The sequence below is a fragment of the Microcaecilia unicolor genome, chromosome 1 (genome assembly GCF_901765095.1).
Source record: "Microcaecilia unicolor chromosome 1, aMicUni1.1, whole genome shotgun sequence".
Taxonomy (NCBI): Eukaryota; Metazoa; Chordata; class Amphibia; order Gymnophiona; family Siphonopidae; genus Microcaecilia; species Microcaecilia unicolor.
This window is the reverse complement of record NC_044031.1, coordinates 330,852,021-330,865,063: the sequence shown is the minus strand read 5'-3', so window position 1 is coordinate 330,865,063 and position 13,043 is coordinate 330,852,021.

The following is a 13,043-nucleotide window of genomic DNA, read 5'->3' as shown; positions in this document are numbered from 1 at the left end:
AGATGGTCAAGGATGGGGCAAGACGTAGGGGCTCAGGAAGTTTATTCCAGGCGTAGGGTGCAGCGAGACAGGAGCGAAGTATGGAATTGGCAGTAGTGGAGAAGGGAACAGATAAGAAGGATTTATCCATGGATCGGAGCACACGGGAAGGGGAGTAGGGAAGGACGAGTGTGGAGAGATACTGGGGAGCAGCAGAGTGAATACATTTATAGGTTTGTAGAAGAAGTTTAAACAAGATGCGAAAATGGATAGGGAGCCAGTGAAGTGACCTGAGGAGAGGGGTAGTATGAGTAAAGTGAACCTGATGGAAGACGAGATGGGCAGCAGAGTTTTGAACCGACTGGAGATGGGAGAGGTGACTAAGTGGGAGGCCAGCAAGAAGCAGATTGCAGTAGTCTAAACAAGAGGTGACAAGGGTGTGGATGAGGGTCCTGGTAGAGTGTTCAGAAAGAAAGGGGCGGATTTTACGGATGTTGTAAAGAAAGAAACGACAGGTCTTGGTGATCTGCTGGATATGAGTAGAGAAGGAGAGAGAGGAGTCAAAGATAACCCCAAGGTTATGAGCTGAAGAGACAGGGAGAATGAGAGAGCCATCAACAGAAATAGAAAACGAGGGGAACGGGGAGGTGGGTTTGGGGGGAAAAATGAGAAGCTCGGTTTTGGTCTATTTTAATTTCAGGTGGCGTTGAGACATCCAGACAGCAATGTCAGACAAGCACGCTGATACTTTGGTTTGAATGCAAGGAGAGATATCAGGGGTTGGTGGGTAGATTTGGGAGTCATCAGCATAGAGATGGTAGAAAAAGCCATGGGATGAGATTAATGAACCAAGGGAAGAAGTGTAGATAGAAAAGAGGAGGGGACCAAGAACAGAACCCTGCGGTATGCCGACAGGCAGAGGAATAGACGTAGAAGAGGATCCACTCGAGTGAACACTGAAGGTGCGGAGGGAGAAGTAGGAAGAGAACCAGGAAAGGACAGAGCCCTGGAATCCAAGTGAGGACAGGGTGTCGAGGAGTATGCCCTTAGCACCTCCTAAGTGCTACCATAATAATTTTTTTTAATGGCCACATACTAATACTAAAACAAAATGCCTTCCACCTCAGCAACGCTCAAGAAGAGTGCTATTAATTTGGACCTTGCTACCCTGATGCAGCAATCAAAACTCTGGCCATCGTCGGTCCTGCACTATACGGAGGGAAAAACAGACTTGAACACAAAGTTAAGTACAAGCATTTTTGCTAAATAGTTTGCTATAAATATGAAGTTAGTACATAGAAGCAAGTATACTTTATGGAGGGTTTTGGCCTGTGATGAAGCAAAAAAAAACAAAAACATGTTGGGCTTTTAAGCCTTGAGTTTTTTTGAAGCCCGTTGTGGTTTCTTAAGGCTTTTTCCTCGAGTTTTTAAAGATATTTAAGAGTATGTTGTTTGTTCACAATTGTTTAAGGATCCCTTACTTTGATTTTTTTGTTGATTGAAATTGTGGGACCCTTATCCCGTTTTTGGCTTTAGACGCATGCTGATACTAACATTAGCACAAGGCCAGAAATGAAATAAATATAAAAAAGCCCTTTTTGACAACCGGGCTAGAAATGGGCTTAGCGCATAGGAAAGATTTCTTATTGCAGCTTTAAAAAAAGGGCCCCTTTATGTCTCTTTACACTCAATATTGAGAAAATAAATTGCAATGGAACAGCTATTGCTGTTACCTTGTTCTCTATAAAAATTTGATAAGAGAAACCCTCAGCCCTAGAAAATACCATGGCTACACATTCTTATTTATCACACCTGCTCATCCACACTTCTGCAGGTCTAGAGTTTGTAATAGCTAAAGGCAATCCCTTTGCCTCCAAGAGTCACTAATCTTCCACTTGATGCCAGTGTAGCACAACTCACCAGCATTGTCTGATCACTCTCCATGAGTCCATGGTGGGCGGGGGGGGGGGGGGGGTCTTTTTTATAGAGGAAGGAACTTCATATACTGCCATTCTGTGGTTTTTGCATCTCGATTCAAAGCAGTTTACATTCGTATATACAGGTGTTTATTTGTACCTGGGGCAATGGAGGATTAAATGATTTGTCCACTATCAGAAGGAGTTGTAGTGGGAATCACGCCCAGTTCTCCAGCATCAAAGTCCATTGCACTAACCAATAGGCTACTCCTCCACAACAGGAGAGTATGTACTATATTAATGGAATTGCATTAGCTTCTCTTTTGATAACATTGAATTTAAGAATTTGATATTCTTTTTTGGAATCTTGAGGGAAATCAAGCTCGGTCGTTTGGCAAAGCGATTACAGTGGCATCATTTTGCAACTGCTTACACATGTGTAGCTGGTCTGTTTTACAAACCTAGGGGTCCTTTTACTAAGGTGCGCTGAAAACTGGCCTGCGGTAGTGTAGAAGTGTGTTTTGGGTGCGCGTAGAATTATTTTTTAGCGCACATACAAAAAAATGCCTTTTTTGCCGAAAACAGACGTGCGGCAAAATTGCTGCACGTCCATTTAGGGTCCGAGACCTTACCGCAAGCCATTGACCTAGTGGTAAGGTCTCATGTGGAAACCAGCCGGTAATGGTCTACGTGCATCAAATGCCACTTGAAGTGCGTAGCTGCCGCACACCAGAAAATAAAAAATATTTTTCAGGCACGCATAGAGGGGCATAATTGAACGAAAACGTCTATCTCCATGGGCGTTTATCTCCGAGAACGGGTCCGTGAAGGGGCGGACCGAACCGTATTTTCGAAAAAAAATAGACGTCCATGTTTTATTCGACAATTTGTGAGCTGGGCGTTTTTGTTTTTCAGTGAAAATGGAAAATGAAAGCGCCCAGCTCAAAAACGAATAAATGCAAGGCATTTGTTCGTGGGAGGGGCCAGGAGTCGTAGTGCACTAGTCCCCTTCACATGCCAGTACACCAACCGGGCACCCTAGGGGGCACTTTTACAAAAACAAAAAAAAGGTAAAAGAGCTCCCAGGTGCATAGCACCCTTCCCTTGTGTGTTGAGCCCCCCCAAATCCCCCTCAAAACCCACTGCCCACAAGTCTACACCATTACTATAGCCCTAAGGGGTGAAGGGGGGCACCTACATGTGGGTACAGTAGGTTTGGGGGGCGGTTTGGAGGGCTCCCATTTACCAACACAAGTGTAACAGGTGGGGGGGGGGGATGGGCCTGGGTCCACCTGCCTGAAGTCCACTGCACCCCCTAATAACTGCTCCAGTGACCTGCATACTGCTGCCAGGGAGGTGGATATGACATTTGAGGGTGAAAATAAAAAGTTGTGAAATGGCATATTTTGTGGTGGGAGGGGGTTTGTGACCACTGGGGGAGTCAGGGGAGATCATCCCCGATTCCCTCCAGTGGTCATCTGGTCATTTAGGGCACTTTTTGGGGCCTTATTCGTGGAAAAACAGGGTCCAGGAAAAGTGCCCTAAATTCTCGCTAAAAACGCATATTTTTTTTCCATTATCGGCGAAAGGCGCCTATCTCTGATCGGCCGATGACCACGCCCCAGTTCCGTCTTCACCACGCCTTCGACACGCCCCCATCAACTTTGTCCGCATCCGCAATGGAGTGCAGTTGAAAACGTCCAAATTTGGCTTTAGATTATACCGCTTTATTCGTTTTTGTGAGATAAATGTCTATCTCCCGATTTGGGTCACAATATAGGCGTTTTTCTATTTCGATTATAAGCTGGATAGTGGACGTGCTCCAATATTGAAATTACTGCAAGGGCAATGTGGTAACTGGGCAGTAACTCCAATTTGGTGCATGCTGGGTGCACCTAGGCACCTATGCGGCGTAGTAAAAGGGCCCCTATAGATCTATGTGCTGCCAATAAAGTAATGAGGAACAATTTTTGTTCTATTTAATCTTAAGAGTCAGAACAACAGAGGATTAAGGAGAATTGGCACAGGTCCATTTTGGGTCTGAGACCTTATGGCCAGCCATTGACTTAGCGGTAAGATCTCTCATGTTAACTGTGCGGTAATCACCTACACATGTCAAGTCGGAGTTACCGCCTGATGTTCGCTGTGCACCAGAAAATAAAATATATTTTCTGGTGCGCATAGCGAATGTGCGACAAAAATGAAATTACCAAGCAGGCCACGCGGTAGCCGGGCAGTAACTCCAAATTGATGTACGTTGGGCGCATGTAGGCACCTACATGGCTTAGTAAAAGGGCCCCTATATATGCCCCTGAGCTGGAGCAAAACCTGATAGGCATTTTTTTAACATAGACGTGTATTATTTATGGAAGATGGGAGGTACACATATAGATTTTTGACCTTCCCAAGCTACACCAAAACAAAAGTCCAAGTCATGTGCCTTGAAACATCTGTATCCTGATTATCTCCATGTAAAAATTGCTCTTATATGGAAGACTGACAGCTAGCAGTAGTACCATGAAATTACTGCTAGGGTTCATCACCATCATTTTGGTATACCCCAAGCTAGTCAGGGTAGAAATGGAGGAGGACCACTCGCCTTTGCCACTAGACACCAGAGAATACCTCCGGGTACATCCAAAGGATGAAGGGGATTGGGTGTACAGGGAGGATAGTGTTGTGCACATGTAGGTGAGGCTTGGATTTGAGGGTGGGATATATTGGGAAAATTTGGATCCCAGGGATTAGGGGATTGAAGGGGGGTATGACAGGATCAGATTGAGGGGTGGGAGGATAAGAATTGGGGAGGGGGTTAGAAAAGCTGAATGAGGGGCTCAGGGACATCAGAAGGGGATGGGATCGGTGACCTGGAAGTTATATGGATGACAGCTGATATTCAGAACCTTTGCCTGCATAGTTAATCTGTTGAAAGATAGGACAGCCTTTTATGTGGTCCTATGAGGGCATTAGCTATGTGTGCACTTCCGGAAATCACTGAAGACTAACCTGTTTAAAAAGGCATACCCCACCAATTCAACTTAAATGCCTACTATCTGCAACACAACATAAGTAAAGTACGTAATAGACATAACACAACTCTCCCGTTGACTGTTCTACATGAACTTTATCTAACCACAGCATCACTTTGCATTTGTTCACACCGGAGTCTAGGAATGCCCCTCCGGTACTATGTAAGCCACATTGAGCCTGCAAATAGGTGGGAAAATGTGGGATACAAATGTAACAAATACAAAAAATAAATAAATACAAATAAAAATAAATAAGTGCCAGCTTCTTCCCTGGATTGTGTTGGCACTGTGTGGTTTATAGAATATACCTAAATCTAAGTGTAGTTTATAGAATATACCCAACACCTGTTTTCTGCAAATATATCTAGTCACAGCCATTTATGCCTATGAAAACCTGGTGTAAAAGCTGATGCCTAAATTATGTGCAGAATAGGCATATTCTATAAAAGTGCCAGTAAACTCTAGGAATGCTCATGAGCTGCCCACAATCCGCCCATGGCCACGCCCCTTTTCAGATCCGCATCTTAAAATCTACGCTCATCACGTTATAGAATATGCTTAGACATTTGTGCGCATAAATTCTAATGAATGCCAGTTAAGGTCAATATTTGCTTGTTAAGTTCAGTTATCAGGGCCGATTGGCTTGTTAAGCTAATTAAGTTGCACTATATAGAATCCAGGGGTTGTTGCCTAACGTTTTACTTTTCAATAACTTCTGGAAAAGGAAACATTCACAGAAAAACCATGCAAAATAAATAAATAAATACTCAAAGCTGTTACAGAATGAGCTTTAGGGCTCTGCTTTGTATTTAAAGTATGCATATTAGCAAGACATAAGTCTCATAAGTCTGGCATTTCCATTCCAAATCAGTTTCAAAACATATGAGTCTATTGTGAATGTGGAATAATTTTTATTTTATGGAGTGTCATGTTTTTGTTTTTCTTGCTAGATAAAATATTGACAGTTTAATGCTGCTATCAACCAGTGGTGGCCCATGGATAAACTGCAGATTACCAGGGGAAACCAGATCAATGCCATTGTTATCAATAATGCTGCTGTGATTTGCTGAATCAGCCAGAGGCTTAATTTTTTTTGTATGATTTGAATGTTGGGGAAACAGCATATGGACATTTTGAAAAATCTTCTAAACTAAATTAAATTTCATCTTGAATTCTGACAGTGGGCAGTGTGCTTGTTTTGTATCTGATAGCTTCAGAATATTTTAAACAAGCAAAAAAAGCCTGTTTCGCTAAAAAATTAAACTTGCGCTAGCAAGGCTAGCTTGTAATGGCGATTATTTTTTTAAGTGAACCACGATTCTCCCCTTGCCTCCCATCCCATCCATATCCAACGATTCTCCTCTGCCCTGCCCTCCCCTCCCATCCGTGTCCGGCGATTCTCCATTCGCCCCTCCATCCCATCCATATCCAGCGAGTCACCTCTGCCCTGCCCTTCCATCACTTGTGATGTATAGTGCGATTAGCCTCTGCCCTGTCCTCCCATCGGTTGTGATGTACGTTGGAGTGTCCCTCTGCTTTTCCTCTCTCCCCTGCCCTCCCCTCCATGTCCAGCGATTCTTCCCTCCCCTCCCATCCCCTCCCATGCCATCTATGTCCATCGATTCTCCTCTGCCCTGCACGCCCCTTCCCTCCCCTCTGTGTCCCATGATTCTGGCCTCCTCTCCATGTCCAGCGATTCTCCTCTTCCCTGCCTTCCCCTTCCATCCGTGTCCCGCGATTCTCCCCTTGCCTGCCATCTCATCCATATCCAGCGATTCGCCTCTGCCCTGCCCTCCCATCACTTGTGATGTACAGTGCGATTCGCCTCTGCCCTGTCCTCCCGTTGGTTGTGATGTAGAGTACATTGGAGTGTCCCTCAGCTTCTCCTCTCTCCCCTGTCCTCCCCTCCATGTCCAGCGATTCTTCCCTCCCCTCCCATTCCATCTATGTCCATCGATTCTCCTCTGTCCTGCCCTCCCCTCCCCTCCCATCCGTGTCCGATGCTTTTGGCCTCCCCTCCATGTCCAGCAATTCTCCTCTGCCCTGCCCTCCCCTCCCACCCGTGTCTGGCAATTTCCCCCTCGCCTCCCATCCCATCCATATCCAGTGATTCACTTCTGCCCTGCCCTCCCATTGCTTGTGATGTAGAGTATGTTGGAGTGTCCCTTTGCTTCTCCTCTCTCCTCTGCACTCCCCTCCATGTCCAGCAATTCTTCCCTCCCCTCCCCTCCCTTCCCCTCCCATCCCATCCCCTCCCATCCCATCTCATATATGTCCAGCGATTTTCCTCTGCCCTGCCCTCCCCTCCGTGTCCCACGATTTTGGCATCCCCTCCATGTCCAGCGATTCTCCTCTGCCCTGCCCTCCCCTCCCATCCGTGTCCAATGATTCTCCCCTCGCCTTCCATCCCATCAATATCCAGCGATTTGCTTCTGCCCTCCATGGCCAGTGACTCTGTCCTTCCTGCCGCCCTGGCTTTAAGCCGTCCATCTTACCCGAGGTCGCAGCGGCGGCAGGCCGGCTGGGCTCGCATTGCCTCCAGCCTTCCCTCTCAGTGTCCCGCCCTCCTCTGACGTAATTTTGTCTTTACGTGAGGGCGGAACACTGAGAGGGAAGGGAACGCTGGAAGTGAGCTGATGTCAGCATGCTGTTAACGAACCCAGACAGCCAGCCATCCAGAGAAGCAGAGGTATAAATTATTATATAGATTGTCTTTAGCTTTCAATAAGTACTTTTTAGAATAGCTTCTTCCTTTGATTGTATGATACTGTAAACAGAAGCTAAAGATCATTTTCAAGTTTCAGTGTAGGCATGAAAAAAATCTAACTGTCAATACTTAAAAATTATTAGAATGATTTTTCAAAACATTGCCTGAAGTCCAATATATGTCATTTTTTTTACATACCTTGATTCTTAGAATTGGATTTGAATGGAAATCACCTTGTCAAAAATATACCCATCTCTCCCCTTGCTTTTGGTCTTTCTAGGATCAGTTTTTTTCATTATGGTACCAGAATTTCAAGAGTCCACAGCAGTGCCAATTGATCAGATACACAATGTCCTAATATTAGAAATAGTTAACCAGACCTCAAAACAACTTCCTGATTTGCTTTATTATCTCACTAACATCAACCAAAGCCTCAGAATGTCCAGACAAAATAACCAGTTCCTAAAATTATTTATATTCTAAATTAATGTAGGAAGCTGTAACAATAGACGTACTTATACAAAAACACTCAACTAAACCAAATTTTTACTTTTAAGGACCATCAGTAGATGATAGTGAGCATGTAGAGTATGATTTCTCTATAATTCAATCATTCAAACTTCCTAATGGGCCATTTCTTTTGTATAAAATCTAAATTTTCACCCCAGCACAAGACATATCCTCTCCAGACAGAGCATACTATACCAAGAGACTCAACTGGACCACTAAAAAATCTGATTTCCACCCATATGTGGTACAGGCATCTCTTCAGAATTTGATTAGCCATATATTTAAATATTATAACTGATTTGCTATCTTAACCCATGGATTTGTAGTTCTATCTTAACCCATGGATTTGTAGTTTTGATGTCTGTCCATACAATAGAGCAGAATCAGTACTGAACAGGTCTTAGGATGATCTACATTTCTTCTCTTAATTCCCAAGTTCTTCTTCTTACCATAACCCCTGTTATCCATACTTGGCTAGAGATCTCCCTGAGCTCTTCATTTTTCTACATATATCTAACACTTTGGAACTCTTTACCAATCCTTCTAAGTCAACAATATAACTTCTCAGATGTCAAACAAGCTTTGAAAACCTATTTGTTTGAGCAGGTCATTGGATAGGTTAGGAAGGCTCACAAATAGCTTTCAAACCATTTTTTTTCAATGTTTTTCTTATTTTATATTTGTATTGTTTTGCTGTATATACCATCTTTATAAATAAATAAATAAAATGCTACTACATTTTGCTATTTTGAAAATTGCTATATTCACCACTTAAATATTGAACGCCATTGAAAACAATGGCACTGATATGGTTTCCCCTGGTAATCCAAAGTCAGATTTAAACATCATATTGACAATGCCCCTCTGTGAGCTTTTGTTGCTGTTGTTGTTTTGTTTTGGCTTTCACCCTCTTTAGGATTTCACTACTTGCTGGAAGTGGAGCAACTTTATTTCAAAAGTACATGGAGCTTTATGGCCTGCTATGGCACATGCCAGCACCCTGTTCATATACTCTGTTTCAAAAAGGCACTAGATTGGCTCCTTTGCTTCCTCCAGGAAGTTCAAAATGAGCAAGTTATTTTTCATATTATGGTTATCCACATCCTCCAGTGCATCTTGCAAGGTAGCCACCTTCTTGTGAGTTTGCAGATATCAAGCCATTCCATCTTTCAGCACACTGATATGACATTCCACTGCCTCCATTCCTGTCTCAAAACCAGCAATGCTATCCTTGGCTGTGCAACATCTGCTCTGGTGTCTCTAGTCACTGAAGAGTTTTCTGTGAGTAATGCTGAAATGTTTTATAGATGCTTACTGATCACAGCCATACTGCTTTTCATACGTTTGACGCTGGTTGTTTGCTGGGTGAAGGCAAGTTCTGTTTTACCTGTTTTATCCCAGATCCCAAAGCAAATGCTGACTCAGTTATACTGGATTTGTGTGCAGCCATGCATAGCACACTTACAAAATCAGAATATCACACTGAGAGCAAAAGACATATGTTTATGTTGATAATTAATACAGTGCTCCTCGCTCACAGATCCATCTGCCTGCTGTGTTTGAGTGCTCCTCTGGAATTTCTTAAATATGAGACTGAGTTAATACAATACAATCACAAACTTAGGCTTAACATATTCTATTGGTATGTTTAAGCTCCATTTAAGTGTTAAGAGTGCTATTTTGTGATAAGCCTAGAGTTTGAATGCTAACAAATACAGGAGCAAGAAAGGCATTAAAAGAGCCTAGTTAATTGTTTCAAAGTGTTTTCAGTATTTTGGAATTTTACTTGATGTCATGTTATTTTTTTTACAGATAAGCTCCATTTATAAAACCCTTTAAGAAGCTGCAAGTGAAATGGTAGGCTAACCCCCCTTCCTGACATTGCTGAACATCCCAATTGACCTCACTGACAGTATTGAGACTCCTGATCCCCCACCCAGCAGTACTGAACCTGTCGATCACTTTCAAGACAGTATTGTCTATCTTGATTGCCCTTCCTGGCAATACTGAGTCTACCAATCCCCCACCCTTGCCCTTTTTCTGTGCAGTAGAATAACAAGTTTGAAACCTTAAGGTATTTCAACATTGATTTTGTAACGAGAGGAGGAAGAGGAGGTGAGTGAGGAAAAAACTTGTTACAGCTTAAACAGTGATGGATCTATAAATTAATTTGCTTGAAATCTTTAGGATTGATCAGTTTATGATAGTTAACTATAATAGACTTCTTTAAATATTAAAATAGTGATTTGACAAGTTACAATAATAATAGATATTTGCATTCCATTTGAGTACTTCTCTATTTTGAAACTTTCAGGGAGTATACACTTATATGTGCTTATTTCATTCCATGTATATTTTTAGCATTGGAAAATAGTACATGAACATTAATTTATAGGCTAAAAATGCAATACAATCACATATTTGGGTTTGGTGTGTTCTATTGGCTTGTTTAAGCTCACAGCATCCTATTTGAGTAAGGATGTCATTTTGTGATAACAGGCCTGGAGTCTGAACACTGCCAATTGCAGGAATAAGAAGGGTGTTATAAGTGCCAAGTTGATTTACTTCAACGTGTTTTCTGTAGTTTGAAAATTCCTTGACTGTATACTGTTTTTGTTTGTTTGTTTTCAGAGAAACTCCATATACAAAAGCACCTGAGGAAGCCACAAGTGAAACAGCAGCTTCCTTCAGGTGAAAAAATAGGTTATTTTTGATTTGGGGAACATATGAAATAGTACATGAGTATTTAATTGCAAAAAAAATATTTCCCCAGAAAAAAAATAAGTTTTTGACAGATGATGTATCCCAAGAGCTGGAACTGCAGTCAAATGTATGACCTGTTAAAGCCACCGAGGTCTTTTTCTCCATATAAAATAACTTTTAACACATGGTTTTATGTTGAACTATATTTAAGATACTTTGCCTGTTTATTTACAGACATTTTAACTATTATTGTATTTATGCACATTGCAATTTTTGAGCAAGGCAGATTTCTAAAGGCCATGTCACTAACCTGAAGGACATAACAGCCCTTGCTTTTTGGCCACAGAAAGCTTTCAACCTACTTTAGTGGGCACTGTATCATCCAGAAGCCACCTCACTCTACATCTTTCATTACTGGGAACCTTTCTCAGGGATATAATTCAGTATCTTACCATCCCTCAGAATGTTCTACCAATACAAAAAACTATGAGTGTTCTGAGATTGCTCATTTAGCATCAGTGCTGGAGGCAATCAATTGCACACAAGTAGCAATCACGAAAACACGAAGGAAGTGAAACAAACTATTAGAACAGAAAGGCATTTCACTATTTAAGACGCAGGTGACCTGCAATGCCTATAGTGCCATAGGTAGGCATAGCCCTGCAATGCTCATCACTGATGTTCTCTTAAGCTTCCCTGTCTCCAGTCATAATGCCTATATTCTATCATGGACAGGAATATATGATAAATTTCAGAGTGTCCAGATTACCAGGGAATGCAAGCAGCTACCTCTCTCACAAACAATACACCTCATCACTGCTCTTTTCTCTCCATAAAAGCTTCTCATTTTAGTCCTACACCATATGAGCAAGCCCCAGGGGAGATCTAGCCATACAGTGCAGATTTCTGACTGTAAAGTGCCTGGTTAATTCTTTTTCTCTCCTTTCTCCTACATAAAATGATAAGAGGTCATCCCTAGCTGATGACCCCCATCGCTGGCCCCCAGAGAAAAGCTGAAGAACTCAACAATAGGACCCACTATATTCTGTGTACTTAATAGTTTGGCTGACATAAAGAAATGAAAGGCAGTAGAGATATATGCCCCCTGCTATGCCCAGGAGGCATCAAGCAAAGCGATAACATACATTCATTAGTGCACAATAAGGCTTGTAGTGTGAATGGCATCTAGGCTTTTACAAAGTGCCAGATGTAGAGGCAAACATGGAAGAGTCTGAATTTGATTAGGTGGGACCTGAACTGTTTAATAAAATTATAAATGATCTGGAGATAGGAGTAGCAAATGAGAGGATCAAAGTTATGTATGACACAAAATTATTCAAAGACCATAATTGCAGGCAGTTACAGGTTAATTGACAGGTCCCTAGAACCACTTACATGTCTATATTTGAATGTTGTCTCTCCCCAACACCCTTTGGTGCATATTCTTCAATGGACAGAGATTATTGACATTCTTTTTTTTTAAAAAAATTTCCAGCATATTCTCCGCTGGTTTATTAAGTTCTGAAAGAAAAAACACTTTTTGAAAAATATTTTTCTTTTTGGAAACAAGTTACAATCTCTTAAGAACTTTAATTATATCTGGGGCCCTTTTATAATGGTGCACTGAAAAATGGCCTGAGGTAGTGTAGACGCATGTTTTGGACGCGCAAAGAATAATTTTTCAGTACACCTGTAAAAAATACCTTTTTTAAATTTTTGCCGAAATTGGACTTGCAGCAAAATGAAAATTGTCACATGTCCATTTTGGGTCTGAGACCTTACCACCAGCCATTGACATAGCAGTAAGATCTAACGCAGTAACGGTCTATGCACGTAAAATGCCAATTACCACCTGTGCACCAGAAAATAAAAATATTTTCCAGCATGAATAGCGGACGCACGTCAAAAATGAAATTACTGCAAGGGCTATGCAGTAGCTGGGTGGTAACTCATGTTGGACGCATGTAGGTGCTTGCACGGCTTAGTAGAAGTGTCCCTCAATTACTTACTACTATATAATATGCTCTCTGTACATTTTTTGACCTATTGTGTCTAATTAAACTTTCAGACTGCAATTAGATACGCAAAAAACAGTCTGAAGATGAAAACTATTACTCTTGTAATATAATGCAAAGTTAGGCTTATTGAAGTATAATGAGTGACTGGTTGAAATAGAATATTAAATTCCCAAAAGAGTAA